This window comes from Schistocerca americana, chromosome 4 (genome assembly GCF_021461395.2).
Source record: "Schistocerca americana isolate TAMUIC-IGC-003095 chromosome 4, iqSchAmer2.1, whole genome shotgun sequence".
Lineage (NCBI taxonomy): Eukaryota > Metazoa > Arthropoda > Insecta > Orthoptera > Acrididae > Schistocerca > Schistocerca americana.
This window is the reverse complement of record NC_060122.1, coordinates 525,070,815-525,083,833: the sequence shown is the minus strand read 5'-3', so window position 1 is coordinate 525,083,833 and position 13,019 is coordinate 525,070,815. Positions and strand designations below refer to the sequence as shown.

General features: G+C 43.0%; 1 protein-coding gene across 1 annotated transcript in view; it reads left to right on the top strand.

Annotated features, from left to right (window-relative positions):
* Positions 1-13,019, top strand: part of LOC124612890 (glutamate receptor 1-like) — a 398,257-nt gene that overhangs the window by 317,751 nt on the left and 67,487 nt on the right. The window lies entirely within an intron of this gene.

The window sequence follows — 13,019 nt, the reverse complement described above, 5'->3', positions numbered from 1 at the left end:
ATGCAGCATTCCTTTAACTCCTTGATGACGCACTCGGATTATATTGAGAACCATGAAGCAAGAATCCACTCGCACAAAAGAGTGACTGGTGGCTTCTCAATCTTACCAGACGGTGTAAGGACAGAGTCTTCTTCCAAGAGACAATCTGATTACATTTTTCAGAGGATTTTCTTCAACGGTTTGTTTGTGGCTACATCTAATCCTGTAATTTTGAAGTCATTCCTTCAGGTATTACGACAAGAACTGTCTTTTGTGCAGCAAAGCACCCAAAACTAGCATGGCTCTCTTAGCAAGCACTCCCGCAGGACTGCGATTCCAATCAGTAGACAAACACTCAACCGTAAGTTGCGTTCTCATCCAGCACTTTGCTTGGTAGCGGATCATCAAGCGCAAAGGAAAGTTTACTTTGGGCACGGTTTTTCTCTTCAGAATAACGTAAGACGGTTACTCTCCCCCATCGCCTATAACAGGTAACAACAGAGTTATTCTATTTTTTTTTTCAATCCCGGTTCCTCTTACAGAGACACTTTTTGCCTCTTCCATGTCTACTTTCGTATTGAACGGTACGTCAAAAAATGCTGGCGTTTTGCCAGTCTCATGAAAAGAGTACGAATGACACTTCCGCAACTGGATGACGCGACGCTAGAAGTTAATCAGCTTCTCCTCGAAATCTGCTGGCATTCTGTGAGATAGTGTAGTACTTCGTCGGGAACCATGACCTTTTCTCCGCATAAACCGATGAACCAAGCAATACTAACACGAAATTCTCGTTGAGGCACGTTTAACACTTTTGCGATTTTCAAGGCCTTCAGATGGATAATTTCTCGTGAGACAGGCATCCCATCTTCCCTCTTACCTTGCACATAGAAAAGAGCCTTAGCTTCAAGTTCTGGATGCTTGCTACATTTCGGTCCCCTGAACGATTTTCTCGTTGAAACTGCCTTTCTCCATTTTTCTTCTGAAACAGCCCATTAGGGTCCTCTATTCCATACTTTCTTCTGGTCTCCCTGTTGCTTGTGGCTTGTGGCATAACGCACAACAGTAAGTTTGAAGCTTGCATCGTAAGTACGTCGAAATCCAAGGTTTGATGATACTTTTCGCTCTAAATGGTCGTTCACACCGTCATAAATCAGTCTTTCTTACCAGTATCCAACTGAAACTGAATTATAAACAAACAAAACAACAACTGGTACCTACACAATGTTACCGCCAATAAAACACCGGTAAAAGTTTGCACTGTTGCGTAATAAAATGTCTTGTCGCCAGTTTCGCCTATAGACACTGGTTGTATTTTTGAAAATGAGCTTAATTTTTGTGCAGCTATTGTTTGTAAAAAGACAAGGTAGCGGATATAAGCAGCACCCTAACGTTTTGAGAGGGAAATTTGGATAAGAAGTGCAGCTTAATGCGGTAATAAGTTTATTTACTTCCTTAAACTGTTGCACATCTCAAGACGGGGAAACAATATGCCATCACAGGATAACCAGGGCAGCCAGGGCGCTTCTTGTTCGTGCTTTTTTCTTTGTCCTTTGCTGCATTTCTGTGTAGAGGTGAACAAAAATTTCCAAGAAATACCGTTCTAACCACATACGGGACGAATTGCGATATGGCAGTGCTCCGTCAATAGTCCCTCAGCTCAAAAAACCGCGATGTTCTAGTCGGGTACACATTCGTAGCGCGCCTGCCATCTTGGTATGACTGCAACTCCTTAACCATCGGCTGTGGAATACTGTGCATCGGCTACCTTCCACGTGACATTTGCTGCCACCTTCTAGAAGCGTATGGGAGCGAAATTTAAAACTACACTCCGTATTTTAGTGTTTGTGACTTATTTATTGACTCGTACTGAGTGTCCATTTTATTGTCTTGTTTATAAATAAAAATATCCTCATTGACGAAGCGACCCAGAAATGTGTCTAATTCTATGGTTCATTTGACGTGAGAGTAATTCGGGAACGGTAACAGGCGTAATTTTCCGAAGTTCAAGCCTGCTGATCCTGCTGTTCGTAACATCCTGAGCCTATTAAAGGCTCTAGTCGGCGAACGTCAGCTTATAGTGCAAACTCCACTCAGCTCGCACAGTATCAACGTGAAACTAGGGCAGAGAACGGCTTACCGTAGCGCTGGTAAAATCAAAATGAAAAGCAAACTAGAGATTTGTAGAAGAGTGAGAGTCAATGTCACGGTCGAACATCATACTTGAAAGCACAATTCACCAAATTCACCACCTTTTGTAAATAATGCATTTGATTCGTTCTGAAGAGCATACTTGCGGCAACATCAGACACCCGCCAACACAGTCCGCGGCTACGTCAGCTTTGGCTGTATAGATTATAAATGAAGCTCAGAAAGATATAATTGAAGGTGCTAGATAAAAAATAACTCACAAAATTTAAGCCACATATTGACAGAGACGAAGCCAGGTAAATAGCGTTTACTCTAACCGCTATAAATTAAATAGTACGTCAGAATAGTTATAATTTACCAAAAACGTACAGGTTTAGTCAGAAGCACCTCTGGGTTTTTGAGAAGTTTTAACTCGCAGTGATGGGGCAAAATGTAGACACCGTCTGTGACACAGAGAACGTTAATGTGTGCCTGCAGTTCTTTGGAGTCGCTGGCACGAGTTTCCTGGGAAGGCCCAGTTTGGACATCCGTTCATTGGGTTGCCTTTCTGCAGGCGCGAATTAATTTGATGTGACAATGCGGACTGGGTGATGCGTGTGCATGTTAAGACAGTTCTCATCACTAGCGCAATTACGTGATTGTGTGTACTACGAATCGAAACTTGAAGAGACGCTCCACTCACTGTCATTTTTCTGTATGTATTGCGGTTTTCGCACAGTCGTTTCTGAAACTCCGGAGGTATTTATCAATATCGTCTAATGTGACCGGTGCTTGGTGGCATAGATTTTCGGTTTTGACATGGGTAGGGGTGCATAGGCAGAAGACAATAATTTTCGAGGACAAACGTTTTATTTTATCAGAACTTAGAGTAGTTTACTGTTCAAATAATAAATTCTTCAAAAGATAAATTATTGGCAAGAAAGTAATACGGTAACAAGAATAAATTCTGCACCAAGGTCGGCATACGGATCACTCACTAGGCAGATGCGCTACATTGCCAAAACAACAACGACTGTCTTAACACGCCTCCCTCCTTAATCCAAATTCCCATTCACGCATCGGTCCACTCGATATTCCCCCTAAACTTCAACAAAATTGCAGAGGCTCTCCAACTGTATTGGAAGAGCACCTCAGCATCGAACGAAAAGGGGGATCTCATCTGAAATCCAGACTTAAATGCTTTAATCAAATTAAACTGCATAATTCCAGTCTACACCATCTATGGTGTATAATTGTAGATTTAAGGGACGAATAAAAATTGGTACCATTGAGAAGCGAGGCATGCTACGGTAGTCCGTGTACTTGTACGGAGCCACTGTGCCAGGGAGGCGTACTGGTTAGCACATCTGCCTAGTGAGCAGGAGGCCCGGGTTAGGATCCCAGCCTTGTAAAAAGGTTTCATTTATCGCTTCATTCTATATATATATATATATATATATATATATATATATATATATATATATATATGTTGTTGTGGTCTTCAGTCCAGAGACTGGTTTGATGCAGCTCTCCATGCTACTCTATCCTGTGCAAGCTTCTTCATCTCCCAGTACCTACTGCAGCCTACATCCTTCTGAATCTGCTTAGTGTACTCATCTCTTGGTCTCCCTCTACGATTTTTACCCTCCATACTGCCCTCCAGTACTAAATTGGTGATCCCTTGATGCCTCAGAACATGTCCTACCAAACGATCCCTTCTTCTAGTCAAGTTGTGCCACAAACTACCCTTCTCTCCAATTCTATTCAATACTTCCTCATTAGTTCTGTGATCTACCTATCTTCTGTAGCACCACATTTCGAAAGCTTCTATTCTCTTCTTGTCTAAACTATTTGTTGTCCACGTTTCACTTCCATACAAATACTTTCAGAAACGACTTCCTAATACTTAAATCAATACTCGATGTCAACAAATTTCTCTTCTTCAGAAACGCTTTCCTGCCATTGCCAGTCTACATTTTATATCCTCTTTACTTCGACCATCATCAGTTGTTTTGCTCCCCAAATAGCAAAACTCCTTTACTACTTGAAGTGTCTCATTTCCTAATCTAATTCCCTCAGCATCACCCGACTTAATTCGACTACATTCCATTATCCTTGTTTTGCTTTTGTGGATGTTCATCTTATACCCTCCTTTCAAGACACTGTCCATTCCGTTCAACTGCTCTTCCAAGTCCTTTGCTGCTTCTGACGGAATTACAATGTCATCGGCGAACCCCAAAGCTTTTACTTCTTCTCCATAGATTTTAATACCTACTCAGAACTTTCCTTTTGTTTCCTTCACTTCTTGCTCAATATACAGATTGATTAACATCGGGGAGAGGTTACAACCCTGTCTCACTCCCTTCCCAACCACTGCTTCCCTTTCATGTCCCTCGACCCTTATAACTGTCATCTGGTTTCTGTACAAATTGTAAATAGCCTTTCGCTCCCTGTATTTTACCCCTGCCACCTTAAGAATTTGAAAGAGAGTTTTCCAGACAAAGTTGTCAAAAGCTTTCTCTAAGTCTACAAGTGCTAGAAACGTAGTTTTGCCTATCCTTAACCTTTCTTCTAAGATAAGTCGTAAGGTCAGTATTGCCTCACGTGTTCCAACATTTCTACGGAATCCAAACTGATCTTCCCCAAGGACGGCTTCTACCAGTTTCTCCATTCGTCTGTAAAGAATTCGCGTTAGTATTTTGCAGCTGTGACTTATCAAACTGATAGTTCGGTAATTTTCACATCTGTCAACACCTCCTTTCTTCGGGATTGGAATTATTATATTCTTCTTGAAGTCTGATGGAATTTCGCCTGTCTCATACATCTTGCTCACCAGATGGTAGAGTGTTGTCAGGACTGGCCCTCCCAAGGCCGTCAGTAGTTCCAACGGAATGTTGTCTACTCCTGGGGCCTTCTTTCGACTCTTCACGCAGTATCATATCTCCCATTTCATCTTCATCTACATCCTCTTCCATTTCCATGATATTGTCCTCAAGAACATCGCCCTGTATAGACCCTCTATATACTCCTTCCACCTTTCTGCTTTCCCTTCTTTGCTTAGAACTGGGTTTCCATATGAGCTCTTGATATTCATGCAAGTGGTTCTCTTTTCCCCAAAGGTCTCTTTAATTTTCCTGTGGGCTGTATCTATCTTACCCCTAGTGAGATAAGTCTCTACATCCTTACATTTGTCCTCTAGCCATCCCTGCTTAGCCATTTTGCACTTCCTGTCGATCTCATTTTTGAGACGTTTGTATTCCTTTTTGCCTGCTTCATTTACTGCATTTTTATATTTTCTCCTTTCATCAATTAAATTCAGTATCTCTTCTGTTACACAAGGATTTCTACTATCCCTCGTCTTTTTACCTACTTGATCCTCTGCTGCCTTCACTACTTCATCCCTCAAAGCTACCCATTCTTCTTCTACTGTATTTCTTTCCCCAATTCCTGTCAATCGTTCCCTTATGCTCTCCCTGAAACTCTGTTCAACCCCTGGTTCTTTCAGTTTATCCAGGTCCCATCTCCTTATATTCCCACCTTTTTGCAGTTCCTTCAGTTTTAATCTACAGTTCATAACCAATAGATTGTGGTCAGAGTCCACATCTGCCCCTGGAAATGTCTTACAATTTAAAACCTGGTTCCTAAATCTCTGTCTTACCATTATGTAATCTATCTGAAACCTGTCAGTATCTCCAGGATTCTTCCACGTATACAACCTTCTTTCATGATTCTTGAACCAAGTGTTAGCAATGATTAAGTTATGCTCTGTGCAGAATTCTACCAGGCGGCTTCCTCTTTCATTTCTTAGCCCCAATCCATATTCACCTACTACGTTTCCTTCTCTTCCTTTTCCTACTGTCGAATTCCAGTCACCCATGACTATTAAATTTTCGTCTCCCTTCACTACCTGAATAATTTCTCTTATTTCATCATACATTTCATCAATTTCTTCATCATCTGCAGAGCTAGTTGGCATATAAACTTGTACTACTGTAGTAGGCGTGGGCTTCGTGTCTATCTTGGCCACAATAATGCGTTCACTATGCTGTTTGTAGTAGCTTACCCGCACTCATATTTTTTTATTCATTATTAAACCTACTCCTGCATTACCCCTATTTGATTTTGTATTTATAACCGTGTATTCCCTGACCAAAAGTCTTGTTCCTCCTGCCACCGAACTTCACTAATTCCCACTATATCTAACTTTAACCTATCCATTTTCCTTTTTAAATTTTCTACCTTACCTGCCCGATTAAGGGATCTGACATTCTACGCTCCGATCCGTTGAACGCCAGTTTTCTTTTCCCTGATAACGACGTCCTCCTGAGTAGTCCCCGCCCGGAGATCCGAATGGGGGACTATTTTACCTCCGGAATATTTTACCCAAGGGGACGCCATCATTGTTTAACCATACAGTAAAGCTGCATACTCTCGGGAAAAATTACGACTGTAGTTTCCTCTTGCTTTCAGCTGTTCGCAGTACCCGCACAGCAAGGCCATTTTGGTTAGTGTTACAAGGCCAGATCAGTCAATCATCCAGACTGTTGCCCCTGCAACTACTGAAAAGGCTGCTGCCCCTCTTCAGGAACCACATGTTTGTCTGGCCCCTCAACAGATACCCCTCCGTTGTGGTTGCTCCTACGGTACTGCTATCTGTGTCGTTGAGGCACGCAAGCCTCCCCACCAACGGCAAGGTCCATGGTTCATGGGGGGCGCGTTTTCCATATTAGGTGCATTATGCTGCCACCTACTGCCAGGTACTCTATATCAGCGACCTCATTAGTCACTAGACATCGTCAGAGAGCAGAATGGGGCGTTTCGCGGAACTCATGGACTTCGAACGTGGTCAGGTGATTGGATGCACTTGTGTCATATGTCTGTACGTGAGATTTCCACAATTCTAAATATCCATAGGTCCACTATTTCCGATATGATAGTGAAGTATAAACGTGAAGGAACACCTACAGCACAAAAGATTACAGGCTGACTTCGTCTGTTCAGTGACAGACACAGCCGACAGTTGAAGAGGGTCGTAATGTGTAATAGGCAGACATCTATCCAGACCATCACACAGGAATTACAAACTGCATCAGGATCCGCTGCAAATACTGTGACAGTTAGGCAGAGATGAGAAAACTTGAGTTTCATGGTCGAGCGGCTACTCATAAGCCACACACCACGCCGGTAAATGCTAAACGACGCCTCGCTTGGTGTAATGAGCGTGAACATTGGACGATTGAACAGTGGAAAAACATTGCGTGGAGTGACGAATCACGGTACACATTGTGGCGATCCGATGTCAGGGTGTGGGTATCGTGAATGCCCGGTGAACGTCATCTACAAGCTTGTGTAGGGATATCAGTAAAATTCGGAGGCGGTGGTGTTATGGTGTGGTCGTGTTTTTTATGGAGGGGGCTTGCACCCCTTGTTTTTTTGCGTGACGCTATCTCAGCACAGGCCTAAATTGATATTTTAAGCACCATCTTGCTTCCCACTGCTGAAGAGCAATTCGGGGATGGCGATTGCATCTTTCAACACGATCGAGCTCCTGTTCATAATGCACGACCTGTGGAGGAATGGTTACACGACAATAACGTCTCTGTAATGGACTGGCCTGCACAGATTCCTGACCTGAATCCTATAGAAGACTTCTGGGATGTTTTTGAATGCCGACTTCGTACCAGGTCTCACCGACCGACATCGATACCTCTCTTCAGCGCAGCACTCCGTGAAGAATGGTCTGCAATTTCCCAAGAAAACTTCCAGCACCTGATTGAACATATTGCTTGCGAGAGTAGAAGCTGTCATTAAGGCTAAGGGTGGGCCAACAGAATATCGAATTCCAGCATTAACGATGGAAGGCGCTAAGAACTTGTAAGTCATTTTCAGCCAGGTGTCCGGATACTTTTGATCACATAGTGTAGATGTAACTATATACTGTTTTTTTATGCAAGGGTTGGATTCGAACCTGTGTCTACTGCTCACGAGGAACATTCGCTAACTACTAAGGCACCAGGGCACAGTGGCTTTGCACAGCTGCAATGGCTGTCTTAGCGCTCCTCCCTCCTCAGTTCAAATTCCCATCCACCGCCTCAGCCCACTTGGTATTTCCCCTAAACTCGAACAGCATTGCAAAGGCTCTCCAACTGTATTGGAATAGCACCCCAGAGTCGAAAACCAGAAACCTAGGCATAGCATCTTATTTATATGAAAGTGTGTGGTTCCGGAGACCTTTTTCAAGTCTCAAACATCTGTGATATAAGAGAACCACATCTATGAGATAAGTGAACCACTTGCATGAACATCAAGAACTCAGATGGAAGCCCAGTTCTAAGCACAGAAGGGAAAGCAGAAAGGTGGAAAGGAGTATATAGAGGGTCTATAGAAGGGCGATGTACTTGAGGACAAAATTATAGAAATGGAAGAGGATGTAGATGAAGATGAAATGGGAGATACGATACTGCGTGAAGAGTTTGACAGAGCACTGAAAGACCTGAGTCGAAACAAGGCCCCCGGAGTAGACAACATTCCATGGAACTACTGACGGCTTTGGGAGAGACAGTCCTGACAAAACTCTACCATCTGGTGAGCAAGATGTATGAGACAGGCGAAATACCCTCAGACTTCAAGAAGAATATAATAATTCCAATCCCAAAGAAAAGCAGGTGTTGACAGATGTGAAAATTACCGAACAATTAGTTTAAATAGCCACAGCTGCAAAATACTAACACGAATTCTTTACAGACGAATGGGAAAACTAGTAGAAGCCGACCTCGAGGAAGATCAGTTTCGATTCCGTAGAAATACTGGAACTCGTGAGGCAATACTGACCTTACGACTTATCTTAGAAGAAAGATTAAGGAAAGGCAAACCTACGTTTCTAGCATTTGTAGACTTAGAGAAAGCTTTTGACAATGTTGACTGGAATACTCTCTTTCAAATTCTAAAGGTGGCCGGGGTAAAATACAGGGAGCGAAAGGCTATTTACAATCTGTACAGAAACCAGATGGCAGTTATAAGAGTGGAGGGACATGAAAGGGAAGCAGTGATTGGGAAGGGAGTGAGACAGGGTTGTAGCCTCTCCCCGATGTTATTCAATCTGTATATTGAGCAAGCAGTAAAGGAAACAAAATAAAAATTCGGAGTAGGTATTAAAATCCATGGAGAAGAAATAAAAACATTGAGGTTCGCCGATGACATTGTAATTCTGTCAGAGACAGCAAAGGACTTGGAAGAGCAGTTGATTGGAATGGACAGTGTCTTGAAAGGAGGATATAAGATGAACATCAACAAAAGCAAAACGAAGATAATGGAATGTAGTCGAATTAAGTCGGGTGATGCTGAGGGAATTAGATTAGGAAATGAGACACTTAAAGTAGTAAAGGAGTTTTGCTATTTGGGGAGCAAAATAACTGATGATGGTCGAAGTAGAGCAGATATAAAATGTAGACTAGAAATGGCAAGGAAAGCGTTTCTGAAGAAGAGAAATTTGTTTACATCGAGTATAGATTTAAGTGTCAGGAAGTCATTTCTGAAAGTATTTGTATGGAGTGTAGCCATGTATGGAAGTGAAACATGGACGATAAATAGTTTGTACACGAAGAGAATAGAAGCTTTTGAAATGTGGTGCTACAGAAGAATGCTGAAGATTAGATGGTTAGATCACATAACTAATGAGGAAGTATTGAATAGGATTGGGGAGAAGAGAAGTTTGTGGCACAACTTGACCAGAAGAAGGGATCGGTTGGTAGGACATGTCCTGAGGCATCAAGGGATCACAAATTTAGCATTGGATGGCAGGGTAGAGGGTAAGAGTCGTAGAGGGAGGCCAAGAGATGAATACACTAAGCAGATTCAGAAGGATGTAGGTTGCAGTAGGTACTGGGAGATGAAGAAGCTTGCACAGGATAGAGTAACATGGAGAGCTGCATCAAACCAATCTCAGGACTGAAGACCACAACAACAACAACAACAACATGGAAAACGCATGTGTTTGAGGGTGTCCGGATACTTTTGATTACATAGTGTATGAGCAGACAATGGACACTTCAGGAAAAGTAAATTTACCTTTTTATTATAGCTATCCGTAGTTATTCATATGGCATTAGCTGAATGTTTTAAATACGGGAATAGCGCTGTACGTTGGTTATAGCAAATTGTGTTTTTACCATCTCCAGTTTTCTTTTTTCCTTTTTGACCGCGGTGGACACGCGAATCTCATTACCGTTGTTTTCGAAAAGTGTTGGCGGGTATGGTGCTCTATAAAAACAAAGTCATTTGCAGGGTATCCAGGAGGTGATCAGGAGGCCTCTGCGATTTTAGGGAACCTGCTTCAATATCATCCCCATCATCCACGTAATTCTTACCGCGGAGTGCATCCTTCATTGCACCAAGCAGATTGAAGTCGGAAGATGTGAGATCCGGGCAGCTGTGTGGATGAAGACCAATAAAGTTTGTCCGCAGCTCGTGATCGTGCGGTAGCGTTCTCGCTTCCCGCGCCCGGGTTCCCGGGTTCGATTCCCGGCGGGGTCAGGGATTTTCTCTGCCTCGTGATGACTGGGTGTTGTGTGCTGTCCTCAGGTTAGTTAGGTTTAAGTAGTTCTAAGTTCTAGGGGACTGATGACCATAGATGTTATGTCCCATAGTGCTCAGAGCCATTTGAACCATTTTTGAACCAATGAAGTTTTGTGAATTCCTCTTGAGTGCGCAGGCTAGTGTGAGGCCTTGTGTTATCATGATCTGTCGAGCACCTCAATGAAAGTATCCGCACGTTCCAACATCGCAGAAATCAGAGCTATGTGCGACGTGCTGGCTCGCGGACGGTCAGACAGGTTTTGCGTGACCTTGTCTCGATGACAACAGACACATAGCCAAACGACTCCCCTTGCTCTCCTTCACTGCCAGGTCTCCGTAGACATTCTGCAAAGGCCTATGAATATGTGCGGTGCTCTGGTTTTCCGCCAAAAGAAACTCGATGTTAGCTCTGTGCTTGGAACGCTCCTTCGTTATAGACGTCATTTTGAAGGCTACGTATAGCGCCGCCATGTATCGGAACTTCATGAAACTACAGGGGCTGAAGCGTGAATATTCCACGACGTCCAACAACAAATTTTGTCAACCGATATTCGCTGAGGAAAAAGTGTATTGAGTTACTTGTTGAGGGCTCCTCGTACTTGCCTTTCTTGTCAAGCGTTGATTAGCCGAGCCCAGTGTTCCACTTCACGCTGTGTTTGAAGTCTATCACACAAGGCAAAAGACCACGACGTGCGTAGTTCCCATAAACTTCAAAGAGCACCTTTAGCACTTTTTGCTGATTTAATGGACTCACGCCATGATTCCTATATACATATTCCAGTGCAGTGGCTGCAGCCTTCAGCGCCATGTCATTTGTGTTATGACTGTACGTGACTGAAGAAATCGGGGCATCCAAGGTTCTCTGACAGTTCCACTGATTCATCGTTTATACCAACAGTACTGAAGCGGTAAAATTACAGGATACTCACAGAGGATTAAATGTGCATCCAACTCATTGTGGGTTTCACGTCTGAGTGCTCCGTCGTTTTTATTGACAACTGTAGGAAAAAACAAAAATATATTAACAAATCAGTAATTTTCGACAGCTTTGTATTTTCGCCAAAAATTCCACCTGTTCATTTCTATAATTCAGATCAAGAGACTGGTTTTTAAATGTGTAAAATTATGTTTGGACGAGCTATGAAAGTGGAACAATACTCGAAAACGTATGATGTTCAGAACTACTCCCGCTACAAATTACTAATAAATGCAGTTTAACAGCGCAAAGTGAGGATATAAATAGAGTACGTACTATAATAATCCGAAGGAAAAAACTTATCCTACAAATTAAGCGGTCGTCCAGCATGGCAAGGCTTCGGTACTGATAGCATATGAACACCATCTTCAGAAACAGCTGCTGCATTGGCCGGAGGCGGCTCCCATCACCACGACGGTATTTAAGTATCACCTGCCTATGTGTAAATAAAAGTATAAACTCTTGTCCCCAAAGAATAAAAGAATTCTTGAATAGTAAAACAATTACTACTAATCAGGGTATGAAAAAAACATTTCCCGAAATTAGAGAGCGAACAAGACCCAAAGTATACAGCAAAACCTGATGTGTAAAGCCTTATAAACATTATCTCCACACACTCATGTACTCTTGAATTAGAGGTAATTATTGAGTCAGTGATAGAGCGCCGCTGCCGTCACTGTGGGTAGAATAATACTTCGTGTGACGTGACTCGAATGCCGTCAGGCCTTGCAACGAGGGGCCAATGAGATATAAGGCGTCCCAACGAAATTGTGACGTCACACTAGGTGGCTTGTTAGCCAAACTTCGTGAGTGCTCGGGTCCGTGCAGAGCCCACGGGAGATCAGTATTTAATTGAAAAGGTACCCATTGAAGGGCTTAACAGATTTCGTGTGCTATCGACAGCATCTGTTCATTTAAACCATTTAAACGCGCAGTCAAGAATTATTGAACTCGTCTGAAATACTCGCTCCCTGACGGAGACGGCTGCTGGTACTCATAAGACCTGCAGCGGCACGTGCTGTGACGCACGCGCCACGGCCTGCCTTTCTCGTGGGCCTCTTTGTAACGGCAGTTAGCGAGACAGTCAAGGGGCGGAATAGACAAAATGCGCAATATCAAAGTATTTGGTCGCGTCCAGTTCTTGGAGACACTCCATCTCCTATTTTGCACAGGCAATACTCTTTGCCCGTGTCACTTTGTCAGGAGTGTACCGTGAATACCTCGAGTCATGGGAAAATAATAAACTGCTATGTGATTTTTCACCATCTACGAATTGACCTCTTTGCTCTACTCCAAGTCACAGGTCACAGAGGTTTGTATTGGAGCAGCATTACCACCATTTGACGCTCAAAATATCATTCCA